At 39.8% G+C, this 11,590-nt stretch overlaps 1 pseudogene; it reads right to left on the bottom strand.

Annotated features, from left to right (window-relative positions):
- Positions 1 to 4,938: 4,938 nt before the first annotated feature.
- LOC147884751 (prohibitin-3, mitochondrial pseudogene) lies at positions 4,939 to 6,052 on the bottom strand (annotated as a pseudogene).
- Between the last annotated feature and the right edge of the window lie 5,538 nt (positions 6,053 to 11,590).

Raw genomic sequence — 11,590 nt, 5'->3', positions numbered from 1 at the left:
TAATGTTTGGTTCATGCCATCCATCCACCATGGCTTCAGTGAACTCTTTCACAATGACATAATATAGGTGCACATCATGTGCACATCCTCATCATTTATGGAAGGATTTCTCAAGATCTTTACTACATTGTCTGATGCTTTCCAAATAGGTAGTCTTAAATTTGTCATATCAAGATCAGCTTCCAAATTAGCAATACACTTGCATAATGCTTTCCAATGTCATGTTTAATTAATTTTTGCTATGTTTGGACAAAAATCTTCACGTCTTTATGCCCCCATGGACACTTTACTCAAAAGGTTTTTTATTTTTCTGAGAGTTGTGTGTCTTTACCTAGCTTCATATTTCTCCATGTAGTCCCATGCTTAATAGAAGAGCTTCACTTTTCTTCATGTGTGTCTTTACATAGCTTCACATTTTTCCATGTAGTCCTATGCTTAATAGAAAAGCTTCAACCCTTGCAACCTACATTTGTGATGTACAAATATAGCAACTTATCAATGAGGCACATCTCAGCATGCAACACAAGAGAAGTTAGTTTATCACTCCATTGGTCCACTTGTATAATATCTATTTGTTAGCATCATCATCTACCATATCATTATCTAAATTTCTCATCACATCTTTACCCTTTCCATTGCTTTTTCCTTACGATTTGTTTGCTTCCCTTCCCCTTTCCCTTTATGTTGTCCTACATTCGTGTCCTTGCTCACTTGCACTTGTTGTGATGTATGCAAAAAAAGGCATGGATATGTTGTATTTGTGCTCATTTCCACTCCAAACATGCATTTCAATGTTTTAAGCCCTCTTTCTCTATTTAGGAAGTTCAAATGCAACAAGCCACCAAATATGTTTTTTTGCTTGAACACTAAACTCATCTTGAACTCCCATATTTTTGATATGTTCAAGAGCTTTGTTCATAAGTGTAATGCTCACCCTCTTTAGCTAATTGCCTTTCACAACCTTGCACTCCTCCAAGTTTATAACAAATACAAGCTTTACTCTACTATTTGGAAAAATATATATACTTGTAACTATAAAAAAGGCCTTTAAGGAAAATTGTAGCTATTAAGAAGGCCTTTAAGAAATTATAGGTAAAGTAAATAAGAGAAATATCATTTATTGTCATGAATTATAATTGTTAAGAAAGGCCTTTAAGAAAATTATAGCTAAAGTAAATGAGAAATGTCATTTATTCCATGCTTTCATGTCATAAAATTCTACTATTGCAGCTTGGACCTTGGGTACATCCAAAAAAGCATTGTTAAACTCTCTGCTTAGTCTTTGCTTTGTCCCTTTGGTAGCTTGTCCACATTTCTTTTTTGTGTCTTGGCCTTTTGTCTTGTTTGTGTCTTCTAACATCATCATATCTGATATTTAAAAAAATTCCATCTAACAAAACTTGGACAACCAAATTAGTTTTCTTTCTTGCTAATACAACATGTTTCAGCCTAGGAAATAATGAAATCTTTACACCATGACCTTGAAGTAGAATTTAAAAACATTATAAATAGCCAACTACCTTTGTCTACTAATGCTAGAAACATCACCTATGTGAACAACTTTTGATGTCTGCCATGTTCCTTAAATAAGGTAGAACCTCTTGAAGTACAACTGTACTGCTTGCCGACAAGGATCCCTAAGGATGGAAATGTACTATCACCTTCTTGATCACACTCTTTACCACATAATATTTAACAGATGCTCCTCTTCCAAAAATCTCATTCTCCTCTTCCAACAATCTCATTCATAAACTTCCTACAAAAAGCATTATGATGAGATACGAAAATTACAATGGTTACTTTGTGAGGATTTTATGAAATGGCAGATTGCCCCCTATGCTTTCTTACTCCACTACATATTCCAAGATATCCATTGAGTGCACATCCTTGATCCTTTGCTTGTAATTGATATGGGTTCTTTTTCTTTTGTCCAATTTCTTAGTTAATGTACATAGCAAGCATTGCTAGAGGGGGGACCATGTTTCTTTTAACAATTTTGTCTTGTCAATAATTAATCTTGTAATTGCCTCTTGTGACTTTTCTTTAGCATCAACATATTTTTGGATCTCAATTTCAAATTTCACAAGTTGGACAACTCTAAGCATTTGAATGTGTCATGTCAACAAAAGGATACGTGGCAAGGCTTCAAAGTAATTAGTTTTTTCTTGTTTGATGTGTGTTTGAGGCTCTATAGAATGATTTTGTCTATTAGTCTTTCCTTTTTGTGGGTGCTAATGTGTTGGTAATTCCTTAGATTCCATCGTGGATGGATTTATTTTTCATGATTGCTTAGTATATGTAATTTTCCAAATCTTTTGCCCTCACTTCGGGGCTCATTGGAAAGATTGGCTACTCCATTGGAGAGTATTCCTTATCCCTCTATCAGTAGATCTCTGGTCAAAATCAAGAAGGCATGGATGTTATGGGATTGAGGGAAGGATGTTCCAAAATTTATCAAAATCAAATTTCCTAATGGCTTGGTTATTGCCCAACAAGTCAAATTTTGCTTTATTTAGAAGAAAATTGCTCACTTCATAAAGAGTTGTCCATATGAGGCCAAAAAGATTGTGCTTGCGCTCTGTGAAAAGATGCCCAACATGCGCAAAAGCTTAAATGATGTCTTGAAGCTGATGCAAGATCGCCGTGCAACTTGCAAGGTCCATAAACTTCTCAAATTGCTTTGGAGGAGAAAGATTTGCTTCATGAGTGAGATAAGGTGCCAAAGGATGCGAAAGAAGAACCTTGGAAAACAATTAGCAAGGAGGGGTAGGTCACTATGGAATTGTATGATGGGACGAGAGTTCCCGAAACCATTGCAAACTCCCTCCCTTGATGCAGTGGAAGTTCATAGTAGCTCATCCAAAGTTGTGGAGTTTGGAACATGCCTAGAGGTTTGTGACACTACTACACCACCAAACTAGTGCTCTTCCCCATGGGGAAAGCTAGGAGGAGGAGATGATGGAAGCTTACACCATCATAAGTTTGCATGAAGAGAAGCAATATGAAAAGAAACCACTCAAGGTTGTTGGTTCAAACTCCAACTCGCAACTGGGATGAGGTGTTGCAAAGTGGATTAAAGATGTGGCTAGGAACTTTGATACATGTACAAAAATTTGGTACCATTTTCTAAGAGATGCATATAAGACCTTTTCTCAACAATGGTGCATTAGTGAGGCAGGATGGAGATAAGATCTAAGTGGTTTCTCTTCTTTCCTAGAATTTGCAAGGGTTTTGTGACAAGAAAAAACAAAGAGGGGAAGATGATGATCTTTGGTTCTCTCTTTGCAATATTAGCTTTGAGATTTTGGTGAATTTTCTATATTAGGGTAAAGAAGGTGGTTCAAAATTTTTTGGTGATCAAGGAATTATTTCAAGGGTGGTTTATTGCTACATCTGTGTTTATAGGTGGGTCTGAGTTCAACATAGGTACATTGGTTTGAGTAATGTGTCTTTATTATGAAAATGGCTACCCCAATAGTTTGAATGTCACTCTAGCCCATTGAAACATCATAAAGTGATTTCATTGTGAATGATAAAGGGAAGGGATGGGTTCATGGGTTGGCCTATCCTAGTATGATCGCTTGTTCTTGAGGTTCCCTTTTCAAATTATTGGCTTCGATATGATAACTGGCTTGACTACAGCCTAGAAGGTCTACATGAGAACGCTGACTTGGAAGGGCTGTGGAGGCCTAAGGGGTGATGCTAGTCTATTCCACGAGATCCGGTGGAGTTGGGTGGTCATTGCGGTTGATGAACCATTAGCTAGATTAGCCCTACCACAAGCTCAAACCTTGCATCGTAAGGGGTGCATGTCTAATCGCATCTTTGGAATCTTAACAAGGCGGACTAGTTATCTCTAGTGGTCTCCCTAAATGATCAGGAGGTTCTCTAATTGAAGTTATGTAGCCTAGGAGTGGGTTTTAACACATGGCCTTTGAATTGCATATCAGAGGGTGAATCAATGGCTATTGGGCAAAACTTGTCTACAAAAAGGTTATGTGAAGGTGATCTATGTTTGATTATAGATACTTGGCCTCCGGTCCCTAAATTAGATAGGAAATGGTCTTCGGAAGGCTAGACTGAACTTGAAAGTTGGAAGGGGCTAGTAAGGCCCCATTTTTTGGTTTGGAAGATTCGTTGTCACTAGTGGCTAGGTCTATCCATGTAGGCTGGCTAAGTGGTTACTAGAAGTTAGCCCTGTGTGACCTCTCTATGGGAAGCCAATTGAGTTTGTCAAGTAGGTAGGTCATCTGATGACCACATGATCAATGTTAATGGCCTATTGGCCATATCTTTGTGCAATTGTTGTTCTTATAGTAGAAATCATGGTTTTTCATTAGCGTGTGCCTATTGGGTTTGATAAGTTGGCCAACTTGGATAGCCCAAAAGTGGGACTATAGGATCTGGGGGTTCCTTAATTAGTAAAAATGATCCCCTAATCAGTTAGTGTCTATTAAAGGTGGGACTCGGAAAGTAATATTGCTACATGTAGTGCAAGTCATTGCACTGTATCCTTACTCATTGGCTAATTTTTGTATGCAAATCTTTTTTCAGACTAACCTTGTAATAAAAGTAGACAAGTTTATTGGGGAAACAAAAAGAACAAGAGAATCTTACAGGCATCATCCTATCTTGTCAAGTCTTTTTCTCAATTTATTGCTTTTATTCATGTAAAAATGGGCACAAGTCTTTAGAGTGTAGTTCAAAATCAATTTAGAGGATAGGAGTATATCTCTAAGAAGTGAGACTCGGGTGTTTCATGCTTGGAAGATCTGAGAGGGGGTATTTCAGAACACATATGCTCATTTTAGAGCTTCAAAATAAGATTTCTTTACATGGGAGAGAAAAATTCCAATTCCCTTGGAGCATGAAGAACAATCTAATGTTCTAGGGGCGCTCTAGCTACTGCATAATGGGTACATAATGGATGTAATCGATCTAGTTACTACCCATTTGATTCAATCCAAAGAGCATAATGTTATCTGGTGGAACGTAAGTCATGTTTGTGGACTGGGACAAAGCTATTGCAATTTCTTTCACAGCCTCAATCCTTCAAAGTTGAATAAGGCCATCTCTCGCTTTGGCAGTTGCTTGGGAGATGAGCTTTACAGCCTCGCTTTCTCCCCCTGCATGAACGATGGTAGCGTGCCGCTCCTGCTCCACTTTGTGCACAAGGAACTTGGATGTCTTTGCCTCTCGCTGGGCAATTTGCTTTGCCTCCACAGCCTTGGAGAACTCTGGCCCATAAGATAGATGAGTGATAGCTACATCATCCACGAGAATGCCAAACTCCTTCGCCCGTTACAGCAAGGTCTGTCAGACCAGGGCCAAACCCTGAGGCCACTGTCACCTTGGGCACATGGACCATTTTTTGCAAGGTTCAAGTAGCTAATGCTGCCGGATTCATGACGGAAGGCAATCTGCTGCTTGATGGGCACAATTGGACTACACAGGCAGGCAAGGTCTGACAAGAGTTGGATATGCAATAAAAATACATCTTAGACTTCAACCTGAGCATGTGCCCACAAATCCGATAAGGTCCGACACCTTGAAGCAACCATGTGCCTCTGATTACGATAACATCAAAGCTTGCCAGATTTCAACCTCCATCATACATGTGCCCAAGCTATCTATGAGGAGCTGGTGTGCATTGAATTGAGCAATCGACCACCTTGAGCACTTCGTTGCCGATGGAGGGAAGGACTTGCTCATTGTAATCCAAGCCAAGGTTCTGAAAGATTGTGGGAAGTACCTCAACATCGGGCCTCAAAAGCACTCTGAGAGTGATGTCAACCATCTGCAGGTCCTTCGTGCCACTAATGGTGCTGATGCTGAGGGGGCAGGTGCAAACTTCCATGATGTGAGCAATTTGGAGCCAGGGGGTGACAAAGTGGATGCCTTCGATGGTGGAGATGGGAAGGATGCCACGAAAATGATCAAAGATGATAGCACGGTGGCCACCATCAACGGTGTAGCAGGAATAGTGGAAGAGGGCAGAGGAGGTGTCCAAGGCAATGGCGAGAGTGGAGAGGCGAGCGGGGAAGCATCTCATGGTGGCGATGATTTTCGAGTTGTTGGTTGTATGACGACTTTGGGTTTATCATCCCATGTAGCATTAAGGTTTTTTGCGTTAGGCTCAAGCAAACAATATAATCCACACAAAAAAGTAACCTTCAATTAGGCTTTTGTTTGTCACAAGCAAAACTCCCTTTCACAAGTGCAATTACAATGCATTAGAGCTCTCTTTTACATCCTTAACTACCTTCATCTCTTCTCTCCTCGAGGAGATCAAAAATCGGTGGGCAAAAGCGAGCTCTACATTGGAACTACGAGTATGCATACATGATAGTGGTTGAGAGGTGTTGCCTCCCCCACTCCTTGGATTGATTGATGCGTGTTTCCAGAGAAAGATTCGAAGTTTGGGCTGATGTAAGAAGTGCTTGAAGATGGAGGATGTAATAGGTGCATCCGTGTCACCCATCCTATTTGAGAAAAACCCTATCGAACAGGGTAGTCCACATTCATATGCAGATACAGCATGGCCAAATGTTTATGTATGGGATTCTCGGAGATCTCGGACGAAGAAGCTAGGCAAATGCTACATGAGGACATCTTGCATCAAGATCATGAATTTGAGTCCAAAGGGTAGCACGAGTTAAGGTCCCTATGGAGTGGGTGAAACCATATCTAGAAAAGCTGATTCATGGGGGTCTGTGTCTCTTCTTTACTAGTCGAGTCCCATCCTTTAGTGAGCTTGAAAATTTTCGAGAATATGAGTGTGTAGTCCATGAAATGGGTTTGAAGCCAAGTTTTTAGAGGAAGGATTCTTTCTTATGCATCGTGTGTTTGAGACCATTTGAAATGACTTGGTTGGGGGCCTGATGTTCTGATTATTCCATGGGCTCTTGCCTTCAGTACTGATGAAATTCTCTCCCATGAGTTCCCAACATTCCCTAATTTGCCACAATGGTTGGGGGAAGCTTTGGAGCTTCTGGCACATGTGCTTGGGAAGTTGTTTCTTATTTTTCCTTTCTCCAAGACTCACTTTGGAGTAAAGCAGGCATGGATTTTATTGGATCATGCTCAAGAAATCCAAATGGAAATCAAGATTGTTGATGGGCTGGTGCGAGACTGGTGCATACACACACAATAAGTCAAGTTTGAGACGGGTCTATTAAAGAAGGCTAGAAGATCATGCATCAAAAGGAAAAAATTGAGGTTGTGCATGGTAAGGAATCATGGCGAGGAAGCGGGGAAGCAAAAGGAGGAGTCTTCGGATTCTATAGAACCAAATACAGAGGATAATCCTCCTGGTGGACAAGTGGACATCATATTTTCCTAGTTTGTTTTTCATGGATTGTGTCTTTATGCCCTAATGGGTTAAAAGGGTCTTTATGACTTTGAGCCTTTTTAAAAAGACAAAACTGGATCCTTGGTGGTGACTGGAACATGAGCAAAAAGGAGATTAATATGTCGCATAGTAAAAGATTCCTAACTCTATTTGAGCATGAAGCGTGGCAAGATTTGTGCCTAGAATGGGATTTAGTAGATTTTATGGAGTTAGATTCGAGTGGCCTTGGTGGTTTCTCCTGGAATAATAAAAGGAAAGGTCTAGAATTCCAAGCGGCCAAAATTGATCGAGGATTGGTGGATGACCAGCCCCACTTGAGGGAAAATACATTTTTAGAACTAGTTTGACTAATCATTTAACAAGAGGCTAGGGCTTTTGGACGAGGGTTTGGAGGTTGTGAAGGGGGTTAGACCATAATCAAAGCTAGATTCAAGTGGCCTTGGTGGTTTCTCCTGGAATAATAAAAGGAAAGGTCTAGAATTCCAAGCGGCCAAAATTGATCAAGGACTGCCAGCCCCCCTTGAGGGAAAATACATTTTTAGAACTAGTTTGACTAATCATTTAACAAGAGGCTAGGGCTTTTGGATGAGGGTTTGGAGGTTGTGAAGGGGGTCAGACCATAATCAAAGTCTTGAATGGGAAAAGTGAGCTCAAGTGATTGAGGACTAGTGGATGAGAACCCCATTGAGGGAAGAATACATATTAATAATTAGTTTGACTAATCATCTAACAAGAGGCTTGAGCTTTTGGAGGCTGTGAAGGAGGTCAGAGCATAATATTTGCATAAGTATTGAATGGGAAAAGTGAGCTCACAATTTTTGGTGGGTATATATACGTGGATGTTTAGGGTTCATTGCCACAATAGCCTATCCACTATCAATTTCAATGCCCTCACACCTCTCTTTCCCATCATGCAGACACCTCGTCATGGAATTATGGCCATTTAATGTTAAACTTTATTGGGAATTTGTGACCAGTTTTCATACTCCCCTTCGTTAGGATTCCACCTAATTGCACCATTAACCTTGATTTGACATGTAACAACTCGTTGGGATTAGTGCTCATGAAGTGACCCTTCACAGTTCCCTCGATGAATCTTTGCTCAAGTGATCAAGAATTGGTGGATGACAGTCCCCCCTGAGGATAATACATTTTTAGAACTAGTTTGACTAATCATCTAACAAGAGGTTAGGGTTTTTGGATGAGGGTTTGGAGGTTTTGAAGGAGGTCAGAGCATAATCTTTGCTCAAGACTTGAATGTTAAAAGTGAGCTCAAAAATTTTGGTCGGTATATATCTGGTTGTTTAGGGTTCATTGCCGCAACAACCTATTAACTATCAATTTCAATGCTCTCACACCTCTCTTTCCCATCATGCGAACATCCCTTATCATGGAATCATGGCCATTTAATGTTAAACTTTACTAGCACTTTGTGACCAATTTTTGTGCCCTTTGTCATGATTCCACCTAACCTTGATTTTACATGTAAGAGCTCATTGGGATTAGTTCTCATGCAGTGACCCTTGATGATTGCCTCGATGAATTTTGGCCAAAAGACTTTGATCTTCATCCATTTATTTTGCTTTGGTAGTCCATTTCCTTCTAGATCTTCCAAAATGCAATATTGTTGTGTCAAAGTACTTCTTGATTCGACATTGCACTACCCTAGTTTACCCTCCTTATTTCGGGTGAGAGGTTTCATGATGTCCCATTAAATTTTCCAAAGATTTCCTAAAGCATAATGAATTGATTTGAGAGGTCTACTTGAAATCTCATGCAGATATTGTTGAGCCCCACTCATGGTGGGATCTAGCTATTAGAGGGGTGGTGCTCTTTGCGAGGAGATGACATCAATAATTTAATTCTTAATGGTGGAAACAAGGAGGCCTATTGACGTATCCTAGAGGCAACTGATGAATCTTTAAAGTAGTCCTCAAGAACAAATTTTGGCAATAGTTGTAGTAGAATTAGAAAACGTACTAAATGGGTGGGAGTTAGATAGCATTGCACAAGTGAGATAGAAAATTAGGCAACTATGGTTGGACATAGTTGACTGCCTCCCATGTTTTCTTTCAAGCGGTGAAGTGCAAATAATTGAGGGATTTTGACTGATTTAGTATTGGATAGGAAGGCAACACGGCGATATGATTAGCACATTATTGAGGTATTCAAGCATGGATTAGAAATAATCATCAAAGCTCCAGTAGTCTCTGATGGAAGCATGGAAAACCATTGTTTAAACTTACTAGATGCTATGGATTATAAATTTTGGAGAGGCATTGAATTGGACCTGGCACCCTTTCTTGGAAGATGAACTTTGGGAGGCTCTTAATGGCACGGAGAAAGAAAAAGTTATAGGACCAGACGGGTTAACTATTGAATTTTTCCTTTCTTCCTAGAATCTAATCAAAGTAGTCACTCATGAAGCATGGAAAACCATTGTTCAAACGTACTAGATGCTATGGATTATAAATTCTGGAGAGGTAGTGAATTGGACCTGGCACCCTTTCTTGGAAAATGAACTTTGGGAGGCTCTTAATGGCATGGAGAAAGAAAAAGTTATGGGACCAAATGGGTTAACTATTGATTTTTTCCTTTCTTCCCAGAATCTAATCAAAGTAGACTTGGTTGGGATGGCAAACATGGTGGTTGATGGAGGACATCTTTTAGATGACGTAAATGTAGGTCTTATGAAGCTTTTTCCCAAAAGACAGAGTCAACTCAAGGTGGGGGATTGGCATCCTATCATGATTCTCAACATGTTGTACAAAGTGATAGCCAAGCCACTTGCATTAAGGATAAGAGAAACTTGCATGGGAGTGGTGAACAGAGAGACGTCTTTATTTGGGGAAAAGATATATTTGGGAACATAATGTATCTCCTAGCTACACTAGATTATGCTTAGCGTTAGGTGAAAGATGCATTCTTTTTTGCTTTAATATTGATAAAGACATGTTGGGATCTCATAAAGTATGTTTTAGATGCTTGGGCTTTGGTGATTAGTTTGTAGGAATGTGGAGACCTTGTTTGGAAATGCATCTTCCATATTGTACCTAAATGGAGGTGTGGCGAGCAAGTTTGAGGTTCTCAAATCTATCAAGCAAGGCTATCTCCTTGCCCCTCTATTATTTGCATTATGCACATTATCCCAGATCTTAATAGAGGTATGGATGAAGGGGAATTAATGGGTCTTATTTTACCTTCTGGAAAAAAATTATGTTCCCAACAATTTGCAAAAGACATGTCTAAGGAGAATTGATAGTAGATGGTAGCTAACCTATTCGAGGTCTTAAATCATTTTTGTGAGGTTTCTAATGATGAGGGTTAGTCTAATGTTGGGAAAGAACCTTTACAATCAGAGTGGATGATGATTTTCGGCCTAGTTGTGCCAACAATCTCCCAATAAACTGGGTGGGGAGGGGTTCCATAATGGGTGCCCCTTCGGGTCCTGGCATCTATGTATACTCATTTAGTAAGTTCTTTCCAGCAACCCTCTTCTTGGTGTCGATTTGGAACTTCAAAGAGTCTCATTAGTCTAGGATTGAAAGGATGCTCATGAGATTCAAGTAGATGGAAATTGCATTATATTCCTTGGGAAGCTTTGAAGGCACTCAAACGACATAGAGAACTTGACTGGCCCGATGTTTGGCTATGTAATGTGGCATTGTGGAGCAAATGGCTTCCTAAAATGTTAAATTGCATTGCCTGTGGATGGAAAGTGGTTTGTAGAGTGAGTTGAAAGCTTGTACGTTAAGGTGTGGAGTAACCTGAGTTGTATGATAGAATTGTGTCTTTGTTTCCCTTTAAGATTGCTGGTTTGGTGTTCATTGCAAGTTTGGTTGGGTCTTGGAAAGATATGAGTAGATCGGTGGAATGGAGTCAGTATATGTGTAATTAGCCTTATCTCTATCCTTCTGAGCTTAATTATCTTGTCTTTTCTTTCTTCTAGCTTCTCATTTTTCTTATCCTATAGAGTCCAATACTTCCTCAAATATTGGAACAATTTGTTTACCTATTTACAAACCTTTACAAGATATCTTCTATCTTTTCAAAAAGGTATTTACATCTTCCATTTTCTCCTAAGAATAAACACTTACCTTTGTAGAGGAGAATGACGTCTTTTTAAAAGCAAGTTTCTCAAGTATGGCAAGCAGCACAAAAGCCCTGAGGTATGGCTAGCTTGCCGTGAATGTGGATGAGAGGGAAGAGGCATGTCCAATCAAGCGGAGCTTCCATTGC

The sequence above is a fragment of the Dipteris shenzhenensis genome, chromosome 26 (assembly GCF_047967505.1).
Source record: "Dipteris shenzhenensis isolate YYH24624 ecotype China chromosome 26, Dip_SZ_1.0, whole genome shotgun sequence".
In the NCBI taxonomy this organism is placed as follows: domain Eukaryota; kingdom Viridiplantae; phylum Streptophyta; class Polypodiopsida; order Gleicheniales; family Dipteridaceae; genus Dipteris; species Dipteris shenzhenensis.
This window is presented reverse-complemented; position numbering and strand designations above follow the sequence as displayed.